Source organism: Oryx dammah, unplaced genomic scaffold, assembly GCF_014754425.2.
Source record: "Oryx dammah isolate SB20612 unplaced genomic scaffold, SCBI_Odam_1.1 HiC_scaffold_15, whole genome shotgun sequence".
NCBI lineage: Eukaryota > Metazoa > Chordata > Mammalia > Artiodactyla > Bovidae > Oryx > Oryx dammah.
Genome location: NW_024070199.1, coordinates 1 through 11,070, shown reverse-complemented (window position 1 = coordinate 11,070; position 11,070 = coordinate 1). Strand labels below are relative to the sequence as shown.

The following is an 11,070-nucleotide window of genomic DNA, read 5'->3' as shown; positions in this document are numbered from 1 at the left end:
AGCCTCCAGAATTACCCCAAGTTCCATATCAGCACTGGAGAGGAATCCTCAACTTCCGTCCTAGATTCCACATGAGGTCCTAGGGCCCGACACCGATTGGATAAAAATCCCGACAGACTCCTCGCAACTCGCATGGAGACTGGCCTTCCCTGAGGCCACAAGGGAGGGTCCCAAATGTCCCCGTCGAAACTCGAGAAGGTCCCACCAGAACTGGAGAAAATCCAGGAGGTTCTCCCCTCCAGGCGAGATGAGGCCCTTGTCCGCTGATGCGTCTCGAGGCAAATCACACCTTAACTCTTGAACTTCGAAAGCGTCATTCACAGCCTTGTTGCAACTCACGAAGTTCCCCGACATACCCACCTCCACTCGAGAGGAAGAACGAAGATCCCGCCCACATCAAGAGGAGCCCATTTCCTCCTCATAGCTCGAGATGAGGGTTCCTTTCCCTGCTTCATCGGGAAAGGATTCCCGGCTTTCCTGATGCATCTCGGAGGAGGCGCTCTCCACTGGAAATTCGAGAGGAACTCCAGATGTCGTGCCACCATTCCCAATGTGCACAAAATGTCTCAGTCCACTCCAGAAGAACCTGATTTCCCTGCACTTCCTCGACATGCCCTCCGAGGATCGACTCCCGCCACAGTGGCACGTGTGACAGCCCTGTGGGAAAACCTCGTGGGAAATCCTCCATGGAATGCCACAGATCCCTGTATCAAGGCGACGGGAAGCCTGCCACGGCTGCTCCAACTCGGGAGAAAAGCGGACTTGCATATTCCCACTGGAGAGGAGGACTGACTCCCCTTTGGAGCCTCCAGAAGTACCCAAATATCAATGTCAGCACTGGAGAGGAATACTCAGGTTCCGTCAGAGAGTCCACACGAAGTCCTAGCGCCCAGCACCGACTGCAGAGGAATCCCGACATGCCCCTCACAACTCGCATGGAGACTGGCCTTCCCTGAGGCCACAAGGGAGGGTCCCAGAGGTCCCCGTTGTAACTCGAGAAGGTCCCGCCGCAACTCGAGAAAATCCAGGAGGTTCTCCCCTCCAGGCGAGATGAGGCCATTTTCCTCTGTGGCGTCTCGAGGCAAATCACACCTTCCCTCTTGAACTTCGAAAGGGTCTTTCACACCCTTGCTGCAAATTTAGAAGTTCCCCTACATAACCGCCTCCAATCGAGAGGATCACCGAGGGTCCCGACCACATCAAGAGGAGCCCCGTTTCCTACTCATAGCTCGAGATGAGGGTTCCTTTCCCTGCTTCGTCGGGAAAGGATTCCCGGCTTTCCTGTCGCATCTCGGAGGAGGTGCTCTCCACAGGAAAGTCGAGAGGAACTCCAGGGGTCGTGACACTGTTCCCAATGTGCACAAAATATCTCAGTCTACTCCAGAAGAACCTGATTTCCCTTCACTTCCTCGACATGCACGCCGAGGATCGACACACAACAGTGGCACGTGTGACAGCCCTGTGGAAAACCTCGTGGGAAATCCTCCATGGAATGCCACAGATACCTGTATCAAGGCGATGAGAAGCCTGCCACGGCTGCTCCACCTCGGGAGAAAAGCGGACTTGCATGTCCCCACTCGAGACGAGGACTGACTCCCCTGTGGAGCCTCCATAAGTACGCCAAGATCCATGTCAGACAGGAGAGGAATTCTCAGTTCCATTGTAGACTCCACACGTGGTCCTGGGGACCGGCACCAACTGCCGGGGAATCCCGACACGCCCCTCCCACCTCGCATGGAGACTCGCCTTCCTGAGGCCACAGGGAGGGTCCCAGAAGTCCCCATAGTAACTCAAGAAGGTCCCGCATCAACTCGAGAAAATCCAGGAGGTTCTTCCCTCCAGGCGAGATGATGCCCTTTTCCGCTGAGGCGTCTCGAGGCAAATCACACCTTCCCTCTTGAACTTCGAAAGGGTCTTTCACACCCTTGCTGCACCTCAAGAAGTACCCCGACATACCCGCCTCCTACTCGAGAGGAACACCGAGGGTCCCGCTCACATCAAGAGGAACCCCGTTTCCTCCTCATAGCTCGAGATGAGGGTTCCTTTCCCTGCTTCGTCGGGAAAGGATTCCCGGCTTTCCTGTCGCATATCGGTGGAGGCGCTCTCCACAGGAAAGTCGAGAGGAACTCCAGGGGTCGTGCCACCATTCCCAATGTGCTCAAAATGTCTCAGTCCACTCCAGAAGAACCTGATTTCCCTGCACGTCCTCGACATGCACTCCGAGGATCGACTCACACCACAGTGGCATGTGTGACAGCCCTGTGGGAAAACCTCGTGGTTAATCCTCCATGGAATTCCACAGATCTATGTATCAAGGTGATGGAAAGCCTGCCACGGGTGCTCCACATCGGGAGAAAAGCGGACTTGCATGTACCCACTCGAGACGAGGACTGACTCGCCTGTGGAGCTTCCAGGAGTACCCCCAAGATCCATGTCAGCACTGGAGAGGAATCCTCAGGTTCCCTCCTAGACTCCACATGAGGTCCTAGGGCCCGGCCCCGACTGCAAAGGAATCCTGACAGGCACCTCTCAACTCGCATGGAGACTGGCCTTCCCTGAGGCCACAAGGAAGGGTCCCAGAAGTCCCTGTCATAACTCGAGAAGGTCCCGCGGCAAATGAAGTTAATCCAGGAGGTTCTCCCCACCAGGCGAGATTAGGCCCTTTTCCGCTGAAGCATCAGGAGGCAAATCACACCTTCCCTCTTGAACTATGAAAGGGTCCTTCACACCCTTGCTGCAACTCAAGAAGTTCCACGACATACCCGCCTCCACTCGAGAGGAACACCGAGGGTCCCGCCCACTTCAAGAGGAGTCCCGTTTCTTCCTCATAGCTCGAGATGAGGGTTCCTTTCCCTGCTTCGTCGGGAAAGGATTCCCGGCTTTCCTGTCACAATTGGGAGGAGGCGCTCACAACAGGAAAGTCGAGAGGAAAACCAGGGATCCTGCCACCGTTGGCAATGTGCACAAAATATCTTAGTCCACTCCAGAAGAAGCTGATTTCCCTGCAATTCCTAGACATGCACGCCGAGCATCGACTGAAACCACAGTGGCACCTGTGACATCCCTGTGGAAAACATCTTGGGAAATCTTCCATGGAATGCCACAGATCCCTGTATCAAGGCGACAGGAAGCCTGCCATGGCTGCTCCACCTCGGGAGAAAAGCGGAATTGCATGTACCCACTCGAGACGAGGACTGACTCCCCAGTGGATCCTCCAGAATTACCAATAGATTCATGTCGGCACTGGAGAGGAATCCTAAGATTCCGTCCTAGACTCCTTCCGAGGTCCTAGGGCCCGGAACCGACTGCAGAGGAATCGCAACAGGCCCCTTGCAACTCGCATGGAAACTGGCCTTTCCTGAAGCAATAAGGGAGCGTCCCAGAGGTCCCCGTCGTCACTGCAGAAGGTCCCGCCACAACTCGAGAAAATCCAGGAGGTTCTCCCCTCCAGGCGAGATTAGGCCCATGTCTGCTGAGGCATCTCGAGGTAAATCACCCCTTCACTCTTGAACTTCGAAAGGGTCCTTCACACCCTTGCTGCAACTCAAGAAGTTCCACGACATACCCACCTCTACTCGAGAGGAACACCAGGGTCCGTCCCACTTCAAGAGAGGTCCCGTTTCCTCCTCATAGCTGGAGATGAGTGTTCCTTTCCCTGCTTCGTCGGGAAAGGATTCCCGGCTTTCCTGTCGCATCTGGGAGGAGGCGCTCACAACAGGACTGTCGAGAGGAAATCCAGGGGTCGTGCCACCATTCGCAATGTGCACAAAATGTCTTAGTCCACTCCAGAAGAAGCTGATTTCCCTGCACTTCCTTGACATGCACGCCGAGGATAGACTCAAAACACAGTGGCACGTGTGACAGCCCTGTGGGAAAACCTCGTGGGAAATCCTCCATGGAATGCCACAGATCCCTGTATCAAGGCGACGGGATGCCTGCCACGGATGTTCCACCTAGGGAGCAAAGCGAACTTAAATGTCCCCAGTCGAGAAAAGGACTGACTCCTCTGTTGACCCTCCAGAAGTACCTGAAGATCCATACCAGCACTGGAGAGGAATCTTCAGGTTCCTGCATAGACACCACACGAGGTCCTAGGGCCCGGCACCGAATGCAAAGTTATCCCGACAGGCACCTCGCAACTTGCATTGAGACTGGCCTTTCCTGAGGCCACAAGGGAAGGTCCCAGAGGTCTCCGTCGTAACTCGAGAAGCTCCAGCCGGAACTCGAGAAAATCCATGATGTTCTCCCCTCCAGGCGAGATGAGGCCCTTTTCCTGTGAGGCGTCTCGAGGCAAATCACATCTTCCCTCTGGAACTTCGAAAGGGTCCTTCACATCCTTGCTGTAACTCAAGAAGTTCCCCGACATACCCGCCTCCCCTCGAGAGGAACACCGAGGGTCCCGTCCACATCAAGAGGAGCCCCGTTTCCTACTCATAGCTTGAGATGAAGGTTCCTTTCAATGCTTCGTTGGGGAAAGATTCCCGGGTTTCCTGTCGCATCTCGGAGGAGGCGCTCTCCACAGGAAAGTCGAGAGGAACTCCAGGGGTCGTGCCACTATTCCCAATGTGCAAAAAATGTCTCAGTCTACTCCAGAAGAAGCTGATTTCCCTGCAATTCCTCGACATGCATGCCGAGGTTCGAGTCACACCACAGTGGCACGTGTGACAGCCCTTTGGGAAAATCGTTGGAAATCCTCCATGGAATGCCACAGATCCCTGTATCAAGGCGACGGGAAGCCTGCCATGGCTGCTTCACCTCGGGAGAAAATCGGACTTGCATGTCCCCTCTCGAGACGAGGACTGACTCCCCTGTGGAACATCCAGAAGTACCCCAAGATCCATGCCAGTACTGGAGAAGAATCCTCAGGTTCCGTTCTACACTCAACACGAGGTCCTCGAGCCCGGAACCGATTGCAGAGGAATCCCGACAGGCCCCTCGCAACTTGCGTGGAGATTGGCCTTTCCTAGGGCACAAGGGAGGGTCCCAGAGGTCCCCGTCGTAACTCAAGAAGGTCACACCGCAACTCGAGAAAATCCAGGAGGTTCTCCCCTCCAGGCGAGATGAGTCCCTTTTCCGCTGAGGCGTCTCGAGGCAAATCACACCTTCCCTCTGAACTTCGAAAGAGTACTTAACACCCTTGCTGCAACTCAAGAAGTTCCCCGACATACCCGCCTCCAATCGAGAGGATCACCGAGGGTCTCGACCACATCAAGAGGAGCCCGGGTTCCTACTCCTAGCTCGAGATTAGGGTTCCTTTCCGTGCTTCGTCGGGAAAGGATTCCCGGCTTTCCTGTCGCATGTCGGAGGAGGCGCTCTCCACAGGAAAGTCGAGACGAACTCCAGGGCTCGTGCCACCATTCCCAATGTGCAAAAAATGTCTCAGTCCACTCCAGAAAAACCTGATTTCCCTGCACTGCCTTGACTTGCCCGCCAAGTATCGACTCACACAACAGTGGCACGTGTGACAGCCCTGTGGGAAACCCTCGTGGGAAAGCCTCCTTGAAATGCCAAAGATCCCTGTAACAAGGCAATGGGAAACCTGTCGTGGCTGCTCCAGCATGTGAGGAACGCGGACGTGCATGTCTCAACACGAAACGAGGACTGACTCTCCTGTGGAGCCTCCAGAAGTATCCTAAGATCCATGTCAGCACTGGAGAGGAATTCCCAGGTTCCATCATAGACTCCACACGAGGTCTTAGACCCCTGCACCGACTGCAGAGAAATCCCGACAGACCCTTCGCAACTCGCATGGATACGGGCCTTTCCTGAGGCCCCAAGGTAGGGTCCCAGATGTCCCCGTCGTAACTAGAGAAGGTCCCACCGCAACTCGAGAAAATCCAGGAGGTTGTCACCTCCAGGCGAGATGAGGCGTTTTTCAACTGAGGCGTCTCGGGGCAAATCACACCTTCCCTCTTGAACTTCTAAATGTTCCTTCATACCCTTGCTGCAACTCAAGAAGTTTCCCGACATACTCGCCTCCACTCGAGAGGAACAACTAGGGTCCCGCCCACATAAAGAGGAGCCCCGTTTCCTCCTCACAGTTCGAGATGAGGGTTCCTTTCCCTGCTTCATCGGGAAAGGATTCCCGGTTTCCGGGCGCATCTCGGAGGAGGCACTCTCCATAGGAAACTCGAGAGGAACTCCAGGGGTCGTGCCACCATTCCCAATGTGTACCAAATGTCTCAGTCCACTCCAGAAGAATTTGATTTCCTGCACTGCCTCGACTTGCACGCCCAGGATCAACTCACACCACAGTGGCACGTGTGACAGCCCTGTGAGAAACCCTCGTGGGAAAGCCTACATGAAATGCCAGAGATCCCTGAATCAAGGCGACGGGAAACCTGTCGCGGCTGATCCAGTTCGTGAGGGAATCGGACGTGCATATCCACACTCGAAACGAGGACTGACTCTCCTGTGGAGCACCCAGAAGTAACCCAAGATCCATGTCACTACTGGAGAGGAATACTCATGTTCCGTCATAGACCCCACACGAGGTCTTAGGCCCCAGCACCGACTTCAGAGGAATCCCGAAAGGCCCCTCGCAACTCGCATGGAGACGGGCCTTTCCTGAGGCCACAAGGGAGGGTCCCAGAGGTCCCCGTCGTAACTCGAGAAGGTCCCGCCGCAACTCGAGAAAATCCAGGAGGTTGTCCCCTCCAGGCGAGATGAGGCCCTCTTCCGCTGAGGCGTCTCGAGGCAAATCACACTTTCCCTCTTGAACTTCGAAAGGGTCCTTCACACCCTTGCTGCAACTCAACAAGTTCACAAACATACCCGCCTCCACTGGAGAGGAACACCGAGGGTCCCGTCCACATCAAGAGGAACCCCGATTCCTCCTCATACCTCGAGATGAGGGTTCCTTTCCCTTCGTCGGGAAAGGATTCCCGGTTTTCTTTCGCATCTCGGAGGAGGCGCTCTCCACAGGAAAGTCGAGGGACCTCCAGGGGTCGTGCCACCATTCCAAATGTGCACAAAATGTCTCAGTCCACTCCAGAAGAACCTGATTTCCCTGCACTGCTTCGACTTGCACGCCAAGGATCGACTCACACCACAGTGGCACAGGGCACAGCCCTGTGGGAAACCCTCGTGGGAAGGCCTCCAAAGAATGCCACAGATCCCTGTATCAAACAACGGGAAGCATGCCACGGCTGCTCCAGCTCGTGAGGAAATCTGACCTGCATATCCCCACACGAGACGAGGACTGACTCCCCTGTGGAGCCTCCAGAAGGACCCCAAGATCCATGTCAGCACTGGAGAGTAATCCTCAGGTTCCGTCATAGACTCCACACGAGGTCTTAGGCCCCGGCACCGACTGCAGAGGAATCCCGAAAGGCCCCTCGCAACTCGCATGGAGACTGGCCTGTCCTGAGGCCACAAGGGAGGTTCCCAGAGGTCCCTGACATAACTCGAGAAGGTCCCGCCGCAACTCGAGAAAATCCAGGAGGTTCTCCCCTCCAGGCGAAATGAGGCCCTTTTCCGCTGAGGCTTCTCGAGGCAAATCACCCCTTCCCTCCTCAACTTCGAAAGGGTCATTCACACCCTTGCTGCCACTCAAGAAGTTCCCCGACATACCCGCCTCCACTCGAGAGGAACACCGAGCGTCCCGGCCACATCAAGAGGAGCCCCGTTTCCTCCTCAAAGCTCGAGATGAGGGTTCCTTTCCCTGCTTCGTCGGGAAAGGATTCCCGGCTTTGCTGTCGCATCTAGGAGGTGGCGCTCTCCGGAGGAAAGTCGAGAGGAAATCCAGGGGTCGTGCACCATTCCCAATGTGCAGAAAATGTCTCAGTCCACTCCAGAAGAACCTGATTTCCCTGCACTTCCTCGACATGCACGCCGATGATCGACTCACACCACAGTGGTACGTGTGACAGCAATGTCGGAAAGCCTCGTGGGAAGGCCTCCAAAGAATGCCACAGATCCCTGTATCAAGGCGGCGGGAAGACTGCCACGGCTGCTCCAGCTCCTGAGGAGAGCGTACGTGCATGTCCCCACTCGAGAAGAGGACTGACACCCCTGTGGAGCCTCCAGAAGGACCTCAAGTTTCATGTCAGCACTGGAGAGGAAACCTAAGGTTCCGTCATAGACTCCACACGAAGTCTTAGGCCCCGGCACTGACTGCAGAGGAATCCCGACAGGCCCCTCGCAACTCGCATGGAGACTGGCCTGTCCTGAGGCCACAAGGGAGCGTCCCAGAGGTCACCGTCGTAAGTCGAGAATGTCTCGTCGCAACTGGAGAAAATCCAGGAGGTTCTCCCCTCCAGGCGAGATGAGGGACTTTTCCGCTGAGGCGTCTCGAGGCAAATCACCCCTTCCCTCTTGAACTTCGAAAGGGTCTTTCACACCCTTGCTGCAACTCAAGAAGTTTCCCGACATAGCCGCCTCTACTCGAGAGGAACACCGAGGTTCCCACCCACATCAAGAGGAGTCCCGTTTCCTCCTCAAAGCTCGAAATGAGGGTTCCTTTCCCTGCTTCCTCGGTAAAGGATTCCCGGCTTTGCTGTCGCATCTCAGTGGCGGCGCTCTCAACAGGAAATCGAGAGAAACTTCAGGGGTCGTGCCACCATTCCCACTGTGCACAAAATGTCTCAGTCCACTCCAGAAGAACCTGGTTTCCCTGAACTTCCTCGACATGCACGCCGAGGATTAACTCACCCCACAGTGGCACGTGTGACAGCCCTGTCGCAAAGCCTCGTGGGAAGGCTTCCAAAGAATGCCACAGATCCCTGTATCAAGGCGCCGGGAAGCCTTCCACGGCTGCTCCAGCTCGTGAGGAAAGCCGACGTGCATGTCCACACTCGAGACGAGGACTGACTCCCCTGTGGAGCCTCCAGAATGACCCCAAGATCCATGTCAGCACTGGAGAGGAATCCTCAGGTTACGTCATAGACTCTACACAAGGTCTTAGGCCCCGGCACCGACTGCAGAGGAATCCCGACAGGCCCCTCGCAACTCGCATGGAGACTGGCCTGTCCTGAGGCCACAAGGAAGGGTCCCAGAGGACCCCGTTGTAACTCGAGAAGGTCCCGCCGCAACTCGAGAAAATCCAGGAGGTTCTCCCCTCCAGGCGAGATGAGGCCCTTTTCCGCTGAGGCATTTCGAGGCAAATCACCCCTTCCCTCTTGAACTTCGAAAGGGTCCTTCACACCCTTTCTGCAACCCAAGTTCCCCGACATACCCGGCTCCCTTCGAGAGGAACACCGAGGGTCCCGCCCACATCAAGAGGAGCCCCGTTTCCTCCTCAAAGCTCGAGTTGAGGGTCCTTTCCCTGCTTCGTCGGGAAAGGATTCCCTGCTTTGCTGTCGCATCTCGGAGGCGGCGGTCTCCACAGGAAAGATGAGAGGAACTCCAGGGGTCGTGCCACCATTCCCAATGTGCACAAAATGTCTCAGTCCACTCCTGAAGACCCTGATTTCCCTGCAATTTTTGAGATGCACGCCGAGGATCGACTCACACCACAGTGGCACGTGTGACAGCCCTGTCGGAAAGCCTCATGGGAAGGCCTTCAAAGAATGCCACAGATCCCTGTATCAAGGCGCCGGGAAGCCGGTCACGGCTGCTCCAGCTCCTGATGAAAGCGGATGTGCATGTCCCCACTCGAGACGAGGACTGACTCCCCTGTGGAGCCTCCAGAAGGAAACCAAGTTCCATGTCAGCACAGGAGAGGAATCCTCAGGTTCCGTCATAGAGTCCACACGAGGGCTTAGGCCCCGGCCCCGACTGCAGAGGAATCCCGACAGGCCCCTTCAACTCGCATGGACACTGGCCTGTCCTGAGGCCACAAGGGAGGGTCCCAGAGGTCCCCGTCGCAACTCGAGAAGGTCCCGCCGCAACTCGACAAAATCCAGGAGGTTCTCCCCTCCAGGCGAGATGAGGCCCTTTTCCGCTGAGGCGTATCGAGGCAAATCACCCCTTCCCTCTTGAAGTTCGAAAGGGTCTTCACACCCTTGCTGCAACTCAAGAAGTTCCCCGACATACCCGCCTCCACTCGAGAGAAGCACCGAGGATCCCGCCCACATCAAGAGGAGCCCCGTTTCCTCCTCAAAGCTCGAGATGAGGGTTCCTTTCCCTGCTTCGTCGGGAAAGGATTCCCGGCTTTGCTGTCGCATCTCGGAGGCGGCGCTCTCCACAGGAAAGTCGAGAGGAAATCCAGGGGTCGTGCCACCATTTCCAATGTGCAGAAAATGTCTCAGTACACTCCAGAAGAACCTGATTTCCCTGCACTTCCTCGACATGCACGCCGAGGATTGACTCACACCACAGTGGCACGTGTGACAGCAATGTCGGAACGCCTCGTGGGAAGGCCTCCAAAGAATGCCACAGATCCCTGTATCAAGGCGCCGGGAAGACTGCCACGGCTGCTCCAGCTCCTGAGGAAAGCGGACCTGCATGTCCCCACTCGAGAAGAGGACTGACACCCCTGTGGAGCCTCCAGAAGGACCCCAAGTTCCATGTCAGCACTGGAGTGGAGACCTCAGATTTCATCATATACTCCACACGAGGTCTTAGGCCCCGGCACCGACTGCACAGGAATCCCGACAGGCCCCTCGCAACTCGCATGGAGACTGGCCTGTCCTGAGGCCACAAGAGAGCGTCCCAGAGGTCCCCGTCGTAAATCGAGAATGTCCCGCCGCAACTCGAGAAAATCCAGGAGGTTGTCCCCTCCAGGCGAGATGAGGCCCTTTTCCGCTGAGGCGTCTCGAGGCAAATCACCCCTTCCCTCTTGATCTTCGATAGCGTCCATCACACCCTTGCTGCAACTCAAGAAGTTCCCCGACATACCTGCCTCCACTCGAGAGGAACACCGAGTGTCCCGCCCACATCAAGAGGAGCCCCGTTTCCTCCTCAAAGCTCGAGATGAGGCTTTCTTTCCCTGCTTCGTTGGGAAAGGATTCCCGGCTTTGCTGTCGCCTCTCGGAGGCGGCGCTCTCCACAGAAAAGTCGAGAGGAACTCCAGGGATCGTGCCACCATTCCCAATGTGCACAAAATGTCTCAGTCCACTCCAGAAGAACCTGGTTTCCCTGAACTTCCTCGACATGCACGCCGAGGATCGACTCACCCCACAGTGGCAC

At 56.1% G+C, this 11,070-nt stretch overlaps 1 long non-coding RNA gene across 1 annotated transcript; it reads right to left on the bottom strand.

The window, feature by feature from the left end:
• Positions 1–594: 594 nt before the first annotated feature.
• Positions 595–3,912, bottom strand: LOC120874062. The gene is made up of 2 exons (XR_005723591.1): positions 3,879–3,912; positions 595–682 (listed from the first exon to the last, which is right to left on the bottom strand). It is a non-coding gene; the product is annotated as an uncharacterized LOC120874062 (long non-coding RNA).
• Between the last annotated feature and the right edge of the window lie 7,158 nt (positions 3,913–11,070).